The following is a 21,455-nucleotide window of genomic DNA, read 5'->3' on the forward strand; positions in this document are numbered from 1 at the left end:
TCCCACTTATGGATCCAACCCTTATCTTTACCCTGACAGGGACCTTCCACTCTGGCCAAAGTGATCCTCTTGCAGGCAGATGTACTCCTACCTCCGTGCCTCTGATTCAGCCAAAGCCTTAGCCATGGTTAAGTACAGGAACACTGTAGCTATGCTGCCTCTTGCTAGCTGAGTGATCTTGACCCGCCTGTTCATTAATCCCTCACCTGATGACTCCAGTTTGTATCCTTTCTCCCTTTGCCTCTTTCACTAATTTCTACATAGGATAAGAAAATAAGGCAATATGGATTTATTCAAGTTGTCAACCAGAGTGTTATTCTCCAAACAACCAGAGTGTACAATTGTGAAGAGTAGATCTAAACAATCTGCTTAATTCATAAAGAAAAGCCCTGTTTTTAGCCTCTACAACCTGAGCCTTAAAATCAGGCAGGTTCTGAGGCAGATCACAACAACAGAATTAGCATCTCTGTCAGGTTGCAGAACATACTATGGGGCTAAGAAAATTATTTACATAATATGTACCAGGTGGTCTATAGGACAGTCTATTGTTGATAGAATTTATGGCCAGGTGGCTTGTGGGGTGGGCTGCTGGTTTTTGCTGAAGATGTGCACAGGTGCTTGATGGTCATCAGGGAAAGGAGAAAAGATGGCAGGTAAGAAGAACACCACTATGAATATTTTTTAAATCCCAAGAATTGATTTTTCTTTTCCCTATGACTTAATAGTTCACACCTGGCTGATTTCAGCTTTAACCTGGGTGTTGCTATCACCCATAACTAAATAATTTCATATCTGAGCAGAATAATTAATTAATTCAAGTGATGATGGCTCTAAATGTACTGAAAGGAAGTATGCAAATATCATCTTTTCATGACATGATAATTTTTTTCCTACTTTGTTCATGTGATTTGTGAGTCATTGAGCACCGGATTCCTTCAATGTCCCATTGTACCATCCATTTTTCACTTTAAGAAAATGAAAGATCTGAGGCGCCTGGGTGGCTCAGTTAGTTAAGCGTCTACCTTCAACTCCGGTCATGATCCCAGGGTTCCTGGGATCTAGTCTTACGTCGGGCTCCCTACTCAGCGGGTAGTCTGCTTCTCCCTCTCTCTCTGACCCCTCCCCTGGCTCATGCTCTCACTCTCTCTCCTCCCTCTCTCTAGAATAAATACATTAAGAAAAAGAAAAGAAAATGAAAGATCTATGGTTAGTTTCAGCAACACCTGACAGACACAAAACCCAGCTGGACTAGCTTGATTTGGAAAGGTGAGCCTAGATGAGAGTCAGGTTCAGCAAGAGTAAGATGGATCACATGAACCAAAGGCCAATATGTACTTTGGTCACAAGCCAACTCATACCTGTTAGGACCTAATAGTTTGGGAATCCCAGATAAGCTTCCTAAGGTATGAAGGACATTTTCTCATTCATTATAGACAAAGGACAATACCTTTCTGTACTTCTTCCAAAGAAGGTACATGTGATCTTAGCTGTAACATTGACCAAACATATATGAAAGAAGTGGAGTTACTTTTTGGTCTGGACCTTAGCAATGGACTCTTCTGATACAAAACTTCAGGCACTAGCTCAACCTAACAGGCCGAGGAGTTAATGAAGTGAGACCCAGCTACTTCTCCAAAGTTCATGATGTTAAGAGTTTGGTCTTGTTGAAGAAATGAGTCCTTTAGAGAAAATGCAGCCAAATAGGTCAAGGATTGGACAGATCACAGAGAACACATGTTTCTGGACCACCAACCAACCATGATCCTGTTGGCTAGAGAAGTATCCCACCCAGAGCACCTCCCAATCTGATAAACATAAGCTTGAATGTCCAAAACATTGGAAATAGTAGTTACTGTCAAGTTATTCTGGGATCTTTTGGCATCACCCAGGTGTCTCGAACCCATTAGACCAATCTTTCAATGTGTGGCCCACAGACCTGCTGCTCAGAATCACCAGAGAATGTATAAAAAGCAGCCCAAGTGATCCTGAATCATACATCATATTGAAACAAGTGTCTTAAACTTACTAGAGCCAAAGTTTGAAATACAAGAATTTCCTCTTACTACACTGGATCATTCGGAAGAAACCAGAATCTCTGAAACTGTCTCCTGGCTTCTCCTTGTATTGGATTCCAGGCAGGCCAAGGAGTTACGGTAACTTGTCCAGGAGGATCTTTCCAGTCTGCCTTGAGAGGCTATCTGCACCTGCTCTCTTGAACCCCTACTCCCTCCCACCCCTGCCCTGATCTTCAGCCCTGAGGCTCCCAACGGCCCTAATGGAAAAATCTTTGCAGTATGTTTCTATGCTATAGTCTAGAAACAATTTCCAAGAGCTGTGCTCAATCTATTCAAGTCAGACTCTAATATTCTAAGAGACAAATTATTAGTAAAACAAATAAACAAAAAATGACTCAGCAATTCTCTCTCGATGAGTTGAGTCTGAAGCATACCTCCCAAACTGGAGGTTACCATGACCCCACCTGTCTCTTGAGTCAGCTTGGCCTCCATCTCCAAAATGTTCCTGCCCTGGGTATTGTGATCTTCTTCTTGGACTTCCTGTGGGTACTAAGTTCCAGCCACCCATTGGGGTCTCTTTGTTGCCTTCAAACCTTGAGAGATGGCCAGGCCAGGCCTAGGGAAGAGGCAGGGAGCTCAAGAAGCTCCCAATCCCTGAGATGACCCAGACCTATCTAGGGCTCTGCACCTGGGTTCTTGAATTGCTTTATGTGGTTCTATTGGGACCAGCCATGGGATCCTTAACTTTTCCTGGATTGTGACTTGAACGCCAGCCTTGGAGTTTCCTGAGAAGTGGTGGGGGTGGGGCTCCTCTAGGTTTACAGAAGGGGAGGGGGAGGGGGCTGGAACTACATGATGAATCTGTCCTCCATGCCTCCCACATGCATAGTTCTATACTCATCAACACCACAGCCAGAGGGTGGGTGGGCAAGGCAGAGAGAAGAAAGGAAAGTCATTTTTTTTAATCCATTTGACAGATGTCGTGTTAAAGTATTGTAGGGGAAGGAGGGCTGTAGGTGGGGGGGGGAGCAGAGGAAGAGATAGGTTTGAACTAATGGTTCTTATGTGGTCTTTAAATGTGGCCATCTGCTCTAAGGTGGTAAGAACAGGAACAGCATTTATAGGAGCATTTTGACCTGCTCCTATATCTGGAGAACAGAAAGGAAAAATAAATATATTTCAATCAATTTAAACCACCTTGAAGTCTATTGAGTATGCCCACCCAGGACACAGATTTGCAAAGCCTCAGCCTTTCCAAAGAGAATGTAATATTCTCCTGGGGAGTCCTTACAACCCAAAAGGAAATCTTCATTTAAACAGCCCATCAGAAAGTAGAAGATGGTTTCCAGTGGCTTATTGATTTTCCTCTGCCTGTTGGCTCACAGTGAGAGAAAATACATTGGCCAAGGCTACTAAGCAGTGCCTTTGGTCCCTGTCAGCAGTGATTCCTGTTCAGGGATGGGCCATGTTTCTATCAAAGTCTAGCACAATCCTGGGTTCCCAGCAGACATGGTAAATAGTGGATGGGTGGATGGCAGGGATGTCTGGTGAGCAGCCACTGGACCAGGCCCCAGGGGAAAAACTGGCTGAGTTGGCCTGCCTTCTGGCAGAGAGATGCAACATCTAAACTTAAGCTGTCAAAGAGGACACAAGTGAAGCACAATCAGACCCACCCTCAAGGCCTAGGAGGGATGGCATTTGGGTTTTTTACATAGAGAGTGTCATGTCTGCTCAGATATGAAAGCTGATTTCAGCTTTAGCCTGGGTGTTGCTATCACCCATAACTAAATAATTTCATATCTGAGCAGACATGACCCAAAAGACTCCACCAAAAAATTGCTAGAATACATGAATTCAGCAAAGATGCTGGATATAAAATCAACATACAGAAATCTGTTGCATTTCTATACACTAATAATGAAGCAGTGGAAAGAGAAATCAAGCTATCAATCCCAATTGCAATTGCACCAAAAACAATAAGATCCCTAGGAATAAACCTAACCAAAGAGATAAAAAACCTGTACTCTGAAAACTATAATATAAAACACTGATGAAAGAAATTGAAGAGGACAAAAAGAAATGGAAAGACATTCCATGCTCATGTACTGGAAGAATAACATTGTTAAAATGTCTATACTACCCAAAGCAATGTACACATTTAATGCAATCCCTTCAAAATACTACCAGCATTTTTCATGGAGCTAGAACAAACAATTCTAAAATTTGTATGGAAGCACAAAAGACCCCAAATAGCCAAAGCAATACTGAAAAAGAAAAGCAAAGCTGGAGGCAACACAATTCCGGCCTTCAAGCTGTATTACAAAGGTATAACCATCAGGACAGTATGGTACGGCACAAAAACAGACACAGATCAATCAAACAGAATAGAAAACACAGAAATGGACCCACAAGTGTATGGTCAACTAATCTTCAACACAGCAGGAAAGAATATCCAATGGAAAAAAGAATCTCTTCAACAAATGGTGTTGGTAAAAACTGGATAGCAACATGCAGAAGAATGAAACCGGGCTACTTTCTTACACCATACACAAAAATAAATTCAAAATGGATGAAAGACCTAAATGTGAGACAGGAAACCATTAAAATCCTATAGGAGAACACAGGCAGCAACCTCTTTGACTTCGCCTGTAGCAACTTGTTACTAGACCCATCACTTGGAGGCAAAGGAAACAAAAGCAAAAATGAACTATTGGGATTCATCAAAATAAAAAGCTTCCGCACAGTGAAGGGAACAATCAACAAAACTAAAAGGCAGCCTATGGAATGGGAGAAGATATTTGCAAATTACATATCTGATAAAGGGTTAGTATCCAAAATATATAAAGAACTTAACAAACTCAACACCCAAAAAACAAACAATACAGTTAAGAAATGGGCAGAAGACATGAATAGACATTTTTTCAAAGAAGATATCCAGAGGGCTAACAAACACATGAAAAGATGCTCAACATCACTCATCATCAGTGAAATACAAATCAAAACTACAATGAGACACCACCTCACACCTGTAAGAATGGCAAAATTAATCACCCAGGAAAAAACAGGTATTGGGGAGGATGCAGAGAAAGGGGAAACCACTTACACTGTTGGTGCGATTGCAAACTGGTGCAGATACTCGGGAGAACAGTATGAAGGTTCCTCAAAAAATTAAAAGTAGAACTACACTATGACCCAGCAATTGCACTAGTAGGTATTTACCCAAAGGATACAAATATACACATTAAAAGGGGTACATGCAATGTGATGTTTATAGCAGCAAAGTCCACAATAGCCAAACTATGGAGAAAGCCCAAATGTCCATCGTCTGATGAATGGATAAAGAAGATGCGATACACACACACACACACAGTGGAATATTACTCAGCCATCAAAAGAAATGAAGTCTTGCCATTTGCAATGACATGGATGGAGCTACAGTGTATTATGCTAAGTGAAATAAGTCAGTCAGAGAAAGACAAATACCATATGATTTCACTCATTTGTAGAATTTAAGAAAGAAAACAAATGAACATATGGGAAGAGGAAAAAAAAAGGGAGAGAGAGAGCGGGGAAAGCAAACCATAGCAGACTCTTAACAATAAAGAACAAACTGGTGGTTGATGGAGGGATGTGGGGGGATGCGCTAAATGGGTTATGTGTAATTAAGGAGGGTACTTGTTATAATGAGCACTGGGTATTATATGTAAGTGATGAATCACTAAATTCCACTCCTGAAACCAATATTACACTATATGTTAACTAACTAGAATTTAAATTAAAAAATTTGAAAATAAAATAAAAGCAGGTTTTGACAAGAGACAGAGGAGAGGTAAAAGGAACAGAGGGGAGGCAAAGAAAACATGGAAACAAGGAATTCAGAAGAGGTATGCAGTGAGATAAAAAATGTCAAAAGACAAAACTTGACTCTTGAATTTTTGCCATGAACTACCTCCACTCAGAATAGAGCTCCAGTTCAGGGATGGCCTTTGGGTTCTACTGCCAGCAGAAAGGGCAATGCCTTCTCCATCCAGTTCAGGCCATTGGGTTCAAGTTATCCAAAGTAGCTTCTATGAAAAGAGTTAAGTAGCACCATTTCCATGTGCTTAGCACATTACAGTTTCTAAGTTGCTTTCACATCATTTAACATTCATGAGCTCACTGGATCCTCCTAGAAACTCTAGAAGATAAGCAGAGTAGGAATGAGACCTTACATTTTTAAGATGAGAAAACATCTCAAAGGAAGCCAAAGGAAATCACTCAGCTATCCCTGGAGCAGAGGCCAAAAGAGAACCTAGATCTCCTGACTCACAGTACAATGTTTTTCTTCTAATAATAAAAAATGGCTGAGTGCTTACTATGTGTCAGAGGTAAATCTAAGCTTTTACATATACTAACTTATTTGATTCCCATTTTAAAAATGAAGAAACCAAGGTTTGAAGAGATGAAGTGATTGCTGAAGGTCACATAGAACCAGAACCAAAATGCATAGTTTTACTCTCGAACCAGTGCTCTTAACCTCTGCTCTCCACAGCACATCCTCATGCCCCACAGGATCAAAGAACATCCATGGTACAGCAAGGCATAGAACGGTGAATATATTACCATAAAAAAGAGAAAAATGAATATATCCATATATGCTTATATATCCTATAGATTATTTCTGTGGAAGGACTCACTGGTGGCCTCTGCAGAGGAAGTCAAGTGACTGGAGGGGAGGGGCAGGAGGGAGACTTTTTACTGTGCACCCACTTATATCTTTTGGATTTTAACCATGTGAGTGTATTTCCTATTCAAAAATAAAATAATAAAAATGAGGTGTCTAGGGTCAAGAGAGCTGGGGAAACTTTGTGGCTGCTTCTTGGCAGGACTTTGGCAGCTCACTCTTCCCTATCCACCTCTTTGGGCTCTCAAACTTGAAGAACAGAAGGTGTCTCTCTTGTTTTCCCTCTAGTTTCCCCACCCCAGAAACTGTCTAATCCCCCAGAAAGGACAGTACCATAGTCATTCTATAGGTTTTAGTAGCACAAGTGAAAAACAACACTTTCAATTAGGTTCCTACAGCCTATCAGGGGGCCAGAGGAAAATAACATATTAGCAGCAGGACAGATGAAGAAAGACACAAAAGGCCATCTTCCCCAATGTCTAGCACCGAAGGCATGAGCTCCACAGATTATTTCATCTCCTTCTTCTCACCAATCAGTCTCAATGTATCTGTCCTGGGCTCAGAAAGGCAAAAATAAACAAGCTACAAAGGCTCCAGGAAATCTGGCCCAGCTCAAGAGTCTGTGGTGTACAAGGAAAAGCACACTAAGTGACAAAAAGTCAGCCCAGCTGAGATTTAATGTCCACATCAAGGCCAGGTGAGAATCAGCCAAGACAGTCTCAAGGGACTTTCCCAGCTTTGGTTCTTGGATTTGCACTATTTTATCCCTCAAGAGTTGGCAAAATACTCCACAGATCAAGGCCCTCAAACATTTTCTCAGATACCTTTTGACCTAAACCCTTATGCAGGTCGGCCACACAAAGCTTCTGTACCCTGCTTCTGTACCCTGGAAGCTGTGAGGAGGTGGGGGTAGCCAAGATGGATCAAGTGCCTTCAGGGACCCTTCTGAAGTAGCTTAAATGGGCAGCACAATTCTGTCTCACAACAGCTTAGCATCTTCTCCAATGCTTCACTGCTTCCAACACGCAGAAGAGTAGGGCATGAGCTGCTGTAGAAGGGATGAAAGGTCACTCAGTGTGCCTCTTGTGGGTAAGCAGGGTACTGCTGGGGAAGGCTGGGCCCCAGATACCACGCCCACCCAACTTCATTGCTATGTATCAGAGACAAACCTAAATTTTTAACATATATTAACTTAAGCCACCACTGGCAGCTTCCTTTAGCACTGGAATTCTGGCTGGTAGCTTGGGGCTATAGAAAATACTAAATAGATCTGAAAGTATGGTTTCAAATCCTGAATCCACCACTGCCTAATCCAACATCATCAGGCTGGTCCCTCCCTTTTCTGGGCCTCAGTATCCCCATCTGTAAAATGGAGCCAGTACTGGCTTAAAAGAAGGACAGGGTTAAGGAGTGAGAAATAAAGCAAAGACAAGCTCCTGAATTACCTCTAAACTACCTGTAAAAATGACCTGGGTAGATTATTAACAATCCAAACAGCAGCAAAACATGTTCAACATTTTACAAGGCACTTTTCTCATCCTTTGCCATGATGAATTCTTGCACCCAACAATCCTGAGATTTACAGTTAAGCCCATTTTACAGACCAGAAAACTGAGGCTTAGAAGAACTTTGCCCACAATGTATGGGGTGAAGAGAAATCTGAACTTGAGCTACATAGTGTAGTTCCTGACCCACCCCCTTCAACAAAGCAGGTGGAATGACCCTGAGCACAAAATGGCATAAGGCACTGTCTCGGGGTCAGAACTGCCATTCCAAGTTGCTTCCTCTGGCAGGTGGCAGGTATAGATGGTCTGACCTTCTTTTCCTAGTTTAGGAAGAAGTCCTTGATCCTGATGTCCTCCGCTTTTCCTCACTGCCTAGGGTTTCTGAAGAGCCAAAACTATATGATCACCTAAATATTGCAAACCTGTTTTCCAGGAAAGGATTGACCTAGCATTGAAAAACATCTGTAAGGGTGAGGGTGACCCCAGCATGACTTTGCTCAACCAGACACCATGAGGTTTCCTTCCCTTGACCCCCTTTTCTTTTTATGGCTACTGTAATAGGGGTCAGACCTGGTTGTTGATGGGTGAGACTAGCTTAGGGATGGGGGTACAGCTTTGTGGGTGAAGAGTAAGAACATCTGCAAAGCATTTTCTCAACTCTTTGTCTATCTGAATCTTGCCAGCATCTGAGGGATATACTGGCTATTTTGCCTAGAGACCAAATAAGACCCAGACAGAGGAGGGAAACCTGACTAAGGCACACTCTAAGTTGCAGAGTAGTAACTGGAATTCATGTTTCTTGATCTCAAGTCCAAAGTTGAGAAATGAGCATAAGGCTGTCACAGTCAACAGTATCCTGCTCAGGCTCTGAGGCTGCTGCTCTGAGGTCTGCCAGGGCAAACCTGGCACACTCTAGCTACCTGTTCACTGCTTCATACCCTTCAATCCAGACCCAATCTAGGGTTCTCTCCTTCCAGCTCCAGCCTTTGGTTACTAAAGGTGAGAAAGGCCTCCCCAGGACATCCCAACCTGGTTTCAAGCTTGAGAAACTCTAAAAATAGCAGGTCCTCATTAATGGGGCCAGATGGTTCAAGTGGTTGTGCCTAGGGGCAGGGCTGTGGTCATTAAGAATGTGGCTATTCAAGAGGCCTGAGGTGATCTCTGAAAATGGTTCACTATTCATTTGATCCAGAAAACCCTAAAAAATCAAGCAAAGCAAGAGGTTCAAATCTTTGTGTTCACTTCAAGAACATACATGAAACTGCCCAGGCAATCAAGGATATGCACATCTGAAAAGTCACCAAGATCTGAAGGATATCATTTTGCAGCAGCAATGGGTGCCATTCCATCGCTACAGTGGTGTAGTTGGTAGGTGAGGTGTGCCCATGCCAAACAGTGGAGCTGGACACAGGGCCAGTGGCCCAAAAAGAGTACTGAATCTTTACTGAACATGCTTAAAAATGCAGAGAGTAATGCCAAGCTTAAGGGTTTAGATGCAGATTCTCTGGTCATTGAGCATACCCAGGTGAACAAACCCCACGACTCCCCCAAGATGCGGCATAGAAATTGCAGGGCTCAAGGTTGGATTAACCCATACATGAGCTCTCCCAGCCACACTGAGATGATCCTTACTGAAAAAGAGCAGATTGTTCTTAAACCAGAAGAGGAGGTGCACAGAAGAAAAAGATATCCCAGAAGAAACTGAAGAAACAAAAACTTATGATCTGGGAGTAAATAGTAAATTCTGCATAAAATAAATGCAAATAAAAGTTAAAAAAAAGAATGTGGTTGTTTTCTCTACCCACTACTGACCCAGGAGAAGTTGGGGCTCTGCACCACCCTTATGCATCCTTCCACCCACAACTTAGATATACTTACTCTGGCCAAGTTGTTACCTCATTCCTAAGGAAAAAAAATGTACTTTAATATTCAGTTATTTTAGGGTTTTTTTAAAGATTTTATTTATTTATTTGACAGAGAGAGAAACACAGCGAGAGAGGGAACCCAAGCAGGGGCAGAGGGAGAGGGAGAAGCAGGCTTCCCGCGGAGCAGGGAGCCCGATGCGGGGCTCGATCCCAGGACCCTGGGATCACGACCTGAGCCGAAGGCAGACGCTTAACAACTGAGCCACCCAGGCACCCCTACTTTAGGTTTTCTAGGACATTATTCACAATCAAATCATTCCATAGTGGTTTGTTAAGTAAATTGGGGATGGAGGAGCAGGCTCAAGCTTTCTGCACTGATCAATGCCAATTTATCTTCTCCATTCTTCTCCATCTGCTTATTAGCTCAACATCTGAGGGCTCAGTTGTAAATTTTGTTTGCCTTGAAGAGCCTGCTATAACACATGCCATCTTGAGTATCCATTTTATTCCTGAGCTCACTGCCCTCTGAAGCCTGATTTCAGGGATAAAGGAAGGGAGAGCCAGAGCAAACTGATAAAGACCCACCAGATGGGGCCAGTGCCCTGTTGTGTCCATTTGAAAATTGGGACAGTAAGCTGGTCCTAAGGGTAGCATATGTTCTGGATCAGAGTATGACCCACAGGGATGTGTTGGGCATATGAGTGTGTACCATAGGTATGTTCAAATGTGTCTCCTGCGGGGAGGGTGGTTTGTCCAAGTAAATCCTTAAAAGTGTATTTCAGGGATAGGAGTGTATGTCCTGGGGGTAGGAGCATATCTGAATGTACATCTCAGCATGCCTTATGTGTATTTGGGTGTGCAGTTGTGCTTTATATGCATGCATATGTATCTGCACATATAAATTTGCATAAGCATGCATCATGTGTCTTTGTGTGTATACCCTGCCTGTAGAGAATATGCTCAAGTGTGAGTGTACTCCATAGTTAACTGAATATATGTGCTCCAAGCATGTCAGTGTGAAAGTGTACTCCACATGTGTATCTCAAATATACCTCACAGAAAGAAAACTTCCAAACTGAACATGAAGGGCCATAAAATCTAGGGCCACCCTTCTGCATTTGGCAAGGCCTCTCATGCATCCCTGGATGATATATTTGAGTGGACACACCATAGGTCAAATAGATGTATCTGAATTGCCAATTAGTTCAATGCCAACCTAGCCAGAATTATCTAGTGGCATCTGCTGGTTTTATCTGCTGCTCACTAACTTTTATAACAAGACCTAGATAGAAGCAAAGTACAGAAGGCATCTTTAGAACAATCTCCTTGCCCAAGGCCACTTGGTATGGGTAGGTTGATAACAGCTAACTACATGCTAAGCTCTTCCTTGCACACCACTGCTTTTAAGAGGCAGCACTGATCTGAGTCAATATGAGCAATTCTCTGAGTTTCAATTTCTTTAGTCATAAAATGGGAAATAATCCTGGCCTTGCTCACCTCATACAGTTGTGGAGAAAAGGCCAGTGTGGCAGGACTATACAATAGTCCTTATCTTCTCACCCTGCCCCCTGGAGCAATGAGAATTTTCCAAATAAAATAATGCAGACAAAGGTGAAGAGTGTTGATTTGTTCTAAGTAGGTCATTTGTCAGAAGCCTGCAATTTCTAACACAACTCTTAATCATATCATGAAAACCTAGTAATGCTCATCACAAATCCTAGCCAAGAAACTGGGGGCCAAGAATTGATTTTTAATTGCCAAGTGCCTAGATGGTTCTGGCTTGATGGACTTGAGAAGGCACTAAATAAAAACACAGTTAATTCTGGCTTTCTTCCAAGCTCCTCTTTTAGCTTTGCAGGAGACAGGGAGAGAGAACGCTAGTCTGCTATTCATAGCAATATGTGTGTGGCCTGGTGGGGGAGATGGAGCTGAGGGTAAATAAAAGAAAGCTTCCTATATATATATATAAAAAAATTCCAGCTTTCCACCAAAGACCCAAGACATGAGCCAGGTCATAGGACTTTTATACTTTCAAGGGAGGGAAGTAAAAAAAGAGTCCTTCATGCTGTGATGGAGAAATAAGGCAAAAAAAACAACGGTATTTGTTCAAGGTCACCCAATGACTGAGTTCATATTTGCAGCCTCTCTTAATTCATGTGTCTTTCATTAACAAACCTTTATAAAGGGCTACTGAGTGTCAGTTCCCTTCATTATAGCAGTCACACAGAGATTTCTGCCCCAGAGAGTTCTCAGGGATTTTCAGCCCCAATTAACAGAAAAGAAAACTAACTCAGAGAGGCTAAGTACTTTGCCCAAGGTCACAGAGCTACAAAATGACAGATTACTAGTTCAGTGACCCTTTGCTTCCCATCACACCATACAGGTTTCCCTCACTAACCTTGAAAGGCAAGAGCAGCTTGTAAGTCACAGGTCCAGGAACTCATATCTTTGCTAGGCAATGTTCTAGTTCCAGTACTACTACAAACATACTGTGTTTCCTTGGGCGAGTCCTTTCTCCTTCTGGGCCTAGTTTTCCAGCCTCCACAATGAGGGAATTAGATTGAGAACAGCTGCAATACCCCTTTTCTAGAAGGTATAGCTGTCTGGAATGACTTTAAATGGCACTATAACTTCCAGAGCTTGAGCCGAGATCAGTTATATGACAATAACTCTTTGAGCTTCATTTTTCTCATCTGTAAAATGATAATCCCTGCCCTTCCTATTTCACAGGGCCACAGAGAAGATCAAGTGAGATAATTTGTAAAACCCAATGATCAGTGTAAGACAATGTTCAAGAGGGACAGTCAAGAATCAAGTGAGGATCACTAGCCCCAGTTGCCTTTCTCTAAATCCAAGTACAGAAGGTGTCTATGTGCAGTGTCCCATAAATCTTCCTGAGCCCTCCTGTGCAGTTCAACCTAGATTATTAAAGACAAGCACCTTGCTGGTTCCAAGTGCAAAGGAAATTAGTAAGTCCCTCCACTCCCTTTGGGCCCTAAGCACAAAGCAGTCTCATAATTTGCCTTTGTTCTGAGCCCTCCCACTATACTAGGTCTACCACAGCCTCTCCTAGGGATGCCTGGCTCTCCCCTGCCCGCCTCTTTCCTAATACCAAAGCACCCACTACTGCCCAGCCCTCCTGCCAACCAGCAGGGTTCACAGAGGGAGGAGGAAAGAAGAGAGTGGGCGGAGGAGAGGCTGTGGGAGGTACAGCTAAAAGTAGCTGCTGTCTTTAGACACCACATTCTGAGGGGGTGGAGGGTGGGCTCTTAGCACATCCTTCCTGCAGGCAGCTGGGCATGGAGGTGCATGGCTCCCCCTCCTCTAATGAAGGCAGTCAGGCAGAGAGATCGGAGCTGCCAGAACTATTCCCAGAGCTGGCTATGGATATGCAGTGCTGGCCTCTTCTGGGCCCTGAGGGTAGATGGTTGCACAACACAGGGCTGCATCCAGGGCTCCCTCCCTCAGGAGAACTAATGTAGTCTGCAGAAGATTCTAGGATTCCTTGTCCCTCATCTCACTGCCTGGTACCCCAAGGGCTGCTGACAAGCCTGCTCCCCTCCGGGAGGTTATATAATACTACTGTTCTCCCAATTTCTCTGTCAGCTTGCTTTCTCCAGCCAGACTTGAGAGTGCATTCAGGTCTCTGATCCAGCCAAAGGAGCATTGAGCCAGCATCCTATAGCAGAGGTAGCAGGTTACAGAGGATAAAGGCCTGATTTGAAGAATCAGGATCCCAGGCCCATCACTGAAACCTTGGACAAGTCCCCTTTCCCTTAATTTTCTCACTTGTAAAATAGGAAATAGAAAAGGGAGAGGCATGCTGCAGATCTCCAAGGTATTCTTATCTCTGCCTGAACCCCCTCTCCCACCCAAAGCTGTCCTATCTTCCAAGCAGTCTGTCTGCACTGGGCAGAGTCATCCCCACTCTCCTAATCCCAATTCCCCTAATGACTAAGGTCTACACTGGCAACATGATTACCTGAAATTCTAGACTCTGTCCTCCACCTCATCCTAGGCCCATTTCAACCATACTAGTTCTGCTTTTTCCTGTTCCGTATAGAAGTTTCTGGTTCAAATTTCATTTGAGAACATGGCTCTTCTATTGAGTCCACTCCTCATTTTAATGATTTGGAAACTGAGGCAAGTGGGGAAGGGCCTTGATCAAGTTCTGGCAACAAGGTAGGAACAGAGCCATGGCTTGCTTCCAGGGACCCCAAGGCCACTTCCAGTGTTTTTATTTCTTACTGAAGATCTGCCTTCCATACACTGTGTCTCTGCCATGGATGCATAACTTTCTCTCTCTGCTACCAACTCTTAACCTTGATGCTCAAAGACCAAATGGCCAATTTTTGTCAGGGGGAAACTAGCACAGAAGAATGGTAAGGGCAAGAAAGAACTTACCTTAAACACATCCCTCCCTTAATGTTTCCTTTTCCTCCAGGGTGGCCCTTTTCCCCTTTCTTTTAAGCTCCCTCCTGAGTTCTGCTCTATGTTAGTAGAACCTCTTCAATTCTGAGTCATGACCACATTCTGACCAGGGTCCACTCTGTAGGCTACACCGGAAGAACTGCAGAATGTGATATCAAGAGGTAGTTCTAGGTCAAGAACTACCACTTCCTGAACTGTGTGACCTTGAGTAAGTCACTTAATCTCTTTATGCCTCAGTTTCCTCAACTACTTCCAGGTTTTGGATGTAGCCAATGAAATAACTAGGGAACTTTATTTGTTAAAATTCTTATTAACAGTATTAGTATTAAGTAAATAAATGGCTACTTAAAATACCACAGGAAGGGGTCCTGGGCTGTCAAAACAGCCAGCCCCTTTCCTCCTTTCCCAGACCAATGAGACTGATATTTTATCTATAAGAGGCAGATCTCAATTATCCACGCAACATGTTTTTTTAATGACTGCTAAATCTCAAACTGGCATCCCACTGCCACTCAGCTCTCTGTAGGGCTCCCTTCCCTGCTGGGCAGCCACTGTGTGCTCAATGAATACAACTTATAGTTGAGTGTTTTAGAAGAAACCTAAGCCAAATATAATTAGGAAGGCAAGTCTATTACCCCCAAAATCACCTTATGCATTTCAAACCTGCTATAAGAGATCTGTGGATTACCTGCTGGTTTTGAATAATATTCTTAATCATTTTGATCATTTTTATTAATCATAAAGTAAGCACACATCATTAGAGCCAGAAGAAATCTTTGAAGCTATCTAATCCTCCTAATCTTATTTGCAGATGAGGAATCCAAATGTCAGAGGGGAGAAGTAATTTACCCAAGGTCACCCAGCAAATGAACAGAATCTTCCCCACTATTACAGCAAATGCACAGGGACTGACTCTTTTCCCTGAAGGGTTCAAACCATCTCACAGCTGATAAATTTAAATACAAATAGGTCCCCAGACCACTCACCCTCTAGGGTTGAGTCCTTTTTCAAATGGGCACAAGCCCCTCAAATTCGTCAAGGCCCCCACAATCCTAGAATAAAATCTCACCATCTGCGAAGGCTGCCTGTTCACGTGTGTGATAAGCTAGATTCGGGCTGATCTGACATTTCCTTTTAATGTAGCAGTCATCCTCATTCCTGGCTGAACATTCCTGTCACCTCATGGAGCTTTTAAAAAATATTGATGCCAGGGCCTCACTGGATCTCCCCCAAAGATTATGGGAATTGTTAGTTTTGTTAACTTCCCAGGTGATTCCAATGTGCAGCCAGGGCTGAGAACCACGGGTTAATAGAAACAATTCAGGCTGAGAAGTCATCAGAGAGGGAGACCAACCATAAGAGACTCTTAACTATAGGAAACAAACTGAGGGTTTCTGGAGGGGAGATAGGTGGGGGGATGGGGTAATTGGGTGATGGGCATTAAGGATGGCATGTGATATGACAAGCACTGGGTGTTATATGCAACTGATGAATTATTGAACTCTACATTTGAAACTAATGATGTACTGTATTTGGCTAATAGAATTTAAATAATGTATATATATATATGTGTGTGTGTGTGTTTCTTTATATATTTAGGTATATATAGAAAGAAAGAAAGAAAAGAAAAAAGGAAAAAGAAAGAATTCAGCCAACCAAGGGGCGCCTGGGTGGCTTAGTCGGTTAAGCATCTGCCTTTGGCTCAGGTCATGATCTCAGGGTCCTGGGATCGAGCCCCGCATTGGGCTCCCTGCTCGGCAGGAAGCCTGCTTCTCCTTCTCCCACTCCCACTGCTTGTGTTCCCTCTCTCGCTGTCTCTCTCTCTGCCAAATAAATAAATAAAATCTTTAAAAAAAAAAAGAATTCAGCCAACCAAGTGAAACATGCACAAAGATTTCTCTGAACTTTTTGAAAATCAAATATATTCTGTTTTAAAGCTACATCTATGGGGGCGCCTGGGTGGCTCAGTCCGGTAAGCGGCTGCCTTTGGCTCAAGTCATGATCCTAGGGTCCTGGGATCGAGTCCCACGTCTGGCTCCCTGCTCAGCGGAGAGCCTGCTTCTCCCTCTCCCTCTGCCTCTGCCTGCCACTCTGCCTACTTGTGCTCTCTATCTAACTGTCAAATAAATAAATAAAATCTTTAAAAAAAATAAAGCTACATCTATGATGTCTTGTTTTTCTAAAAAGGGGAAAAGAAAGTGATGGTACACAGAATTTACAGTTGTGGCACTGGCCCTCAGCAAATCCTGGACCCAATTAAGAAACATAGTTAAAAAGAAAAAAAGAAACATACAGTTTATGGGTGTTAAAATAAAATAGGGAACTCTGGAGCCTGCAATAAGATTTACCAGGATTAAGACGCCAAGTGATTCATACTCCTTTTTCTGATGAGGTCATTGGCTTGGTAGATGATTACCATGAACCTAGCATACATCTTGATGTCTACAAAGCATACAACAAATCTATCATGCCACATTATCCTCATTAACACGTTGGTAGAATAAATGACGGCAAAGTCCAGTGGATTCTGCACTAGCTGACCAGATATATACAAAAATTCATGGACTGTAACTCCAAGAAGGGGCTCTGGTGAAATTAACCCCATCACACTGAACATTTCTTTGAATCACCAATTTGGATGGTACTTATTCAGTTTCCAAATAACGAATGCTAGAAGAAACTGCTAATCTGTTTCATGGCATAAAGAAAAAGAAATTAGCCCACCCCCAAAGCATGAATAGACCAACCTAAGGAAATAAAGTTTAACTAATGCAATGCTAGAAGGGACTGCTGATTTGTTGCACAGCATAAAGAAAAAAATATTTAAAGCCCATAAAAAGCTAGAATGGACTAACCAAACAAAATAAAATTTAATGAATTTGGTTCAAAAAAGCCTCAAAGAACCAATTCCACAACAGAGTGCAAGACTGGACTAAACAGCAAAGCGTTTGAGCCTATAGTCCAAAAAGGTAGTACAATGGCCCTTAATGCTGACTGCACATTTTTGAATTACTTTGGGGAGCCTTAAATTTTTAATTTAGGAAAAAAAGCTGCCCGCGACCTATCTCACACCAATTAAATCAGAATTTCTCAGAGTGGGGACCTGGCTCAGATATTTAAAAATTCCCCAACTGATCTGAATGTTCAGGGAGGGTTGAGAACCAATAGAAGGCAATATTATTAGATATTTCACAGACAGATCAAAGTCACTTTGTACTTAATTCTGATCAAGTGGCACCTGGAGTGGCATAATCAGTTCTGGGCAGCACATTTTTAAAGAAATATAAAAAAATAAAAGTACTTCGAAAGGAAAGACAATTGTATGAAAACTGCAGTTCCTTCAAAACATTCTGTATTTTAAGCTTCAACAATTCACACTGCTTTTCTCCTTAAAGATCCCAAATACTGAGTTTTCATAAAACTAAAGGAAACTCTTTGATGTATATTCAAGATAAAAAGACATTTTATTGAATAAGGAATTCTGTGCAAAATTGCTATAAAAAAGTATGAAAAAGCACTAAAAATGTGAGTAAGCTGAGGAAGATAGTATGACTTCAGGAATGACTCACACACCTCCCTCTCCACCTGACCTCATTCAGCTTCACACTAGCTCGGAATGATCAACTCCGACTCTCCCCACTCTCCATTTGAAAGGCAGACCTATGTCCATCCAACCAATATCTCTGACCTTTACTTACCTCATCTGTAAAACAGGGAATAACAAACATCCTTACCCACTTCACAAGGTTGATGTGATGCACCAAATTAGAAAAGATGTGAAACTGCTTTGTAAATTCCACAAACCCATGCACTGACAAGGGATTACTAGTACTGTCATTACTGGATTGCATTCCAAGTCTTCTCTGTCCTCTAGGCACTTACCCCTTCATAGCTTTTCCACTTTATGCTTTGGTGCCAGGGTAAAGCATGCTTAACTAAAGTCTTGAGAGCTGGACTCACCTAATGACAGGAGACACTGGACAGATATCAGAAGAGCTAAGCTTTGATTCTTAGACTAAGGATTCTTAGAAAGCCAGAGCCTCAGTTGGCCTAGAACAAATTGCAGAACTAGAAATAAGAGCCAGAAAGTATAAAATTCCTCTCCTCCATCCCACTTCTTGGGGCAAAGCTACTGGGGCTGGATCCAGAAGCTTTGTGTGAGATCTTCTGAGAAGGTAGTTATTTGGGGAGAATAGGTTCAATTCCCAATTATGTCCTCGTCCAGAGCAAACACTCCACAGGCCAAAGGGAGCAGAGGCCAAGATAACAGACAAAGGCTAGGAGGACATGCTTTGGCCCATCCCTTCAACTGTGAGACTGTGCCTTCTGGTCATAGCCAGGTACTCTCAATCTGAGCCTAACCACAGGGCAGATTACCTTACCCACAGGCTCACTAGGATCTCTCAGCTCCCTAAAAACTTAACCACCCACACCTGTGTATGAGAATCAGCCAAGGCCCAAGACCTGTTCACCAGGCCCACAATCAAAATAGCCTTCCTATTTTGCCCAGCCTTCCCATTTGGAAACTACTCAGAGACCAATGACATAGAAACAAAATCCCCTAAATTCCACACTGCAGCCAGCATGAGCAGAGTTCCCTAAGCCACAAACAAAATTGGGACACACTACACAAGTAGCTGCTACAGGTTCTGACAAATAGGGGCTGTCTCAATAAGGGAAAAGCACTGCTCAGTTTGTTCCCACCATACTATCCCTTCACCTCCTCTCTGCCTCAGCCAAAAGTCAGGGTAAAAAAAAATATTTTTCAGGGTCTATAGACTTCCTTGCACTAAAGGTGGACTGTGAAATGACTCAGTTAATCTTAAGAAGGCATTTGGAAGAAAGGAGAAAAGAATCTGAACCCAGGAGCCTTCCAATAAATAGTCCCCATGGCTGGAATGAGGCTAAACTCCATACGCCTTTCTGTGGATGTGTTTTCTGGCATTTGCAGGCAATGAGGATCTTGCTTTTTCTTTGTCCACTTCCCCAAAAGCATCTCTCCAAGTCCTGCTGGACTCCAGCTCCCTTTCTCTAGAGGCCTTTGTGCCTGGACCTTTAAAGGGTGGGCTCCAGAGCTCAGCAGGAGCTGAGTGAAGCAGGAGGTTGCTAGGATACTGGTAAAGGGCTGCTCATCAATCCCCTGGTGGGGAGCTGGGAGGGAAAATTTCTGAGCTGGAGTTTTTGTCCTTTCTAAGAGCAAAAGCTTATCCTCTACCCAAAGAGGTCAGAGAAGAGGAAAGGAAACTAGAAACTTAGTTGGGAAAAGTTGGGACAATCCGAGATGAAAAGCCCTCTTCTCTTCCTACTCCTCCTTCTTCCACCACCCACCCACTTAGAGCAGGAATGAGAGCAGGGTAGAGGAGGCTGAATCAGGGGGGAAAGTAAATGGAGAAGGGAGAAGATGAAGATAAGAGGCAGGAGAGGGAAGAATAAAAAGTCAAATGCAGAGGGTTCCACTCCTCTGGGCTGCATTTTTCATTTTCTCCCACTCTTCTCTTTTTGCATATCCTCACAAGTCTGAAGGAGAAATGCCAAACCTTTAGGATTCACACAAGTAAAAAGTCATACTGCCAACTTTGGTTCTCTACTTCCCAAACTCCCTTTTAGCTGCTCTTGGGTGGCCTGCCATCTGGCTAGCAACATCCCCTTATTTGCCTAGAGATAAGTTAATTTGAAAAATGCTTACCCATTTTGCCAGCTAAATTACTGATGGAAGGGCTCAGTCAAGCAACCCCTTTAGCCTAAGGGGTTGTGGGGTGGGGGGGGCATCGGAGTGGTAGGGGAAATACCCATCCATTCTGGCACCAGTCAAATCCTTACAGGCCCTAGCACAAGGAGGCCATTCAGAACTATGGAACACTCAATGCATGCCCTGCTATTTTTCCTCATTCCTAGCACAACCAACCCCCACCCACATTCAAGAGTGTGCACCCTCTCCCCTCCACACACACAGAAGGGTGTACATACACACCCACAAACATACTGCCACACACCCTACACACATACATTCCCAAAGGTTCTCTGCCAAGGGTCTGTCAGGCACCCAGAGGTGAAGGTTGTGGTATTTCATGACACTACTTTGCCACAAACCTGGCTCAAAGACTAACCTTAGAGAACCCTTCTCACCTTAAAGGGGAAAAAAAGCAAAAAGCATTCCACTGTTATAGTCCAGTTTTCTTCCCACACAGCTAGGTAAAAAATCTCTTAGGTAAAACTTAAGTTTCTCCAGATACCAGCAATCAGGTATTTCCTCCCCCACCCCATCACCCATTGATAAATATTTCATTTTCCTTTTCACTTGTTTTTCTAGTTCATCACCTTCTGATTTCAAGTGTCTATGGGCATCCAAAATCACCAAATGCAATAACTTGGAGGTCACCTAGTCCAACCATCTCCAAAAGCTAATGTTACAGGGAACCCCAAACACATTGAGAAAGAAAAAAAATTGTCCAATGTCAAATAATCTCTCAACAGAGAGAACCCAAGTCTGTAGCTGCCCAGCCTAGAGATTTTCCTGTCCAACGTGTCTCAAAACAAAGTGCCCAGCCAAAACATAAGCTTACTTTAGATAATACCACTGGAGCTAAGGGTATGTGGTGGGGTTGGGGAATCACAAGATTCTCTTTGCAAAGAAACAGGTTCAGTTCAGTTCAGCCCCTCTCCCAACAAAGGAACCAAAGAGTAAATAAGAATCTTCCCAGATTCCCAAGAATAAGCAAACTTCCCAGATCATGCTTATACCATGGTACCAACAGAACAATAATAAAAAAAAAAAAGCCTTTTACCCACACGGAGCCAAGAGCACACACCCTGAGCCTTAAAACCTCTTCTGACGCCATTAAATAATACTCTCTGGGTTCTGAGATCAGGACAATTTCAAGAACTCCCTTCACAGCCCCTTTCCCTTCATAATCATTTCCAAAGAGATTGAACAATAGGAAATGGAACTTGACAGCACAAGGCCAGCAGATTTGTA

General features: G+C 42.9%; 1 protein-coding gene across 10 annotated transcripts in view; it reads right to left on the reverse strand.

Moving 5' to 3' along the window:
• The window catches only part of ARHGEF9 (Cdc42 guanine nucleotide exchange factor 9), a 233,675-nt gene that overhangs the window by 161,943 nt on the left and 50,277 nt on the right, over positions 1 to 21,455 (reverse strand). The window contains exon 2 of one of the 10 annotated variants that reach the window (XM_073885848.1): positions 5,119 to 5,174. The exons of 8 other annotated variants lie outside the window; for them this stretch is intronic. The gene's annotated coding sequence lies outside the window, so the exon portion shown is untranslated. Of the gene's footprint in view, positions 1 to 5,118; positions 5,175 to 5,964; positions 6,082 to 21,455 lie in introns of those variants that run through there. One more of the 10 variants, XM_073885847.1, reaches the window with a different exon arrangement.

This window comes from Callorhinus ursinus, unplaced genomic scaffold (assembly GCF_003265705.2).
Source record: "Callorhinus ursinus isolate GAN/ISIS: 27379988/994484 unplaced genomic scaffold, GSC_fseal_2.0 scaffold66, whole genome shotgun sequence".
In the NCBI taxonomy this organism is placed as follows: domain Eukaryota; kingdom Metazoa; phylum Chordata; class Mammalia; order Carnivora; family Otariidae; genus Callorhinus; species Callorhinus ursinus.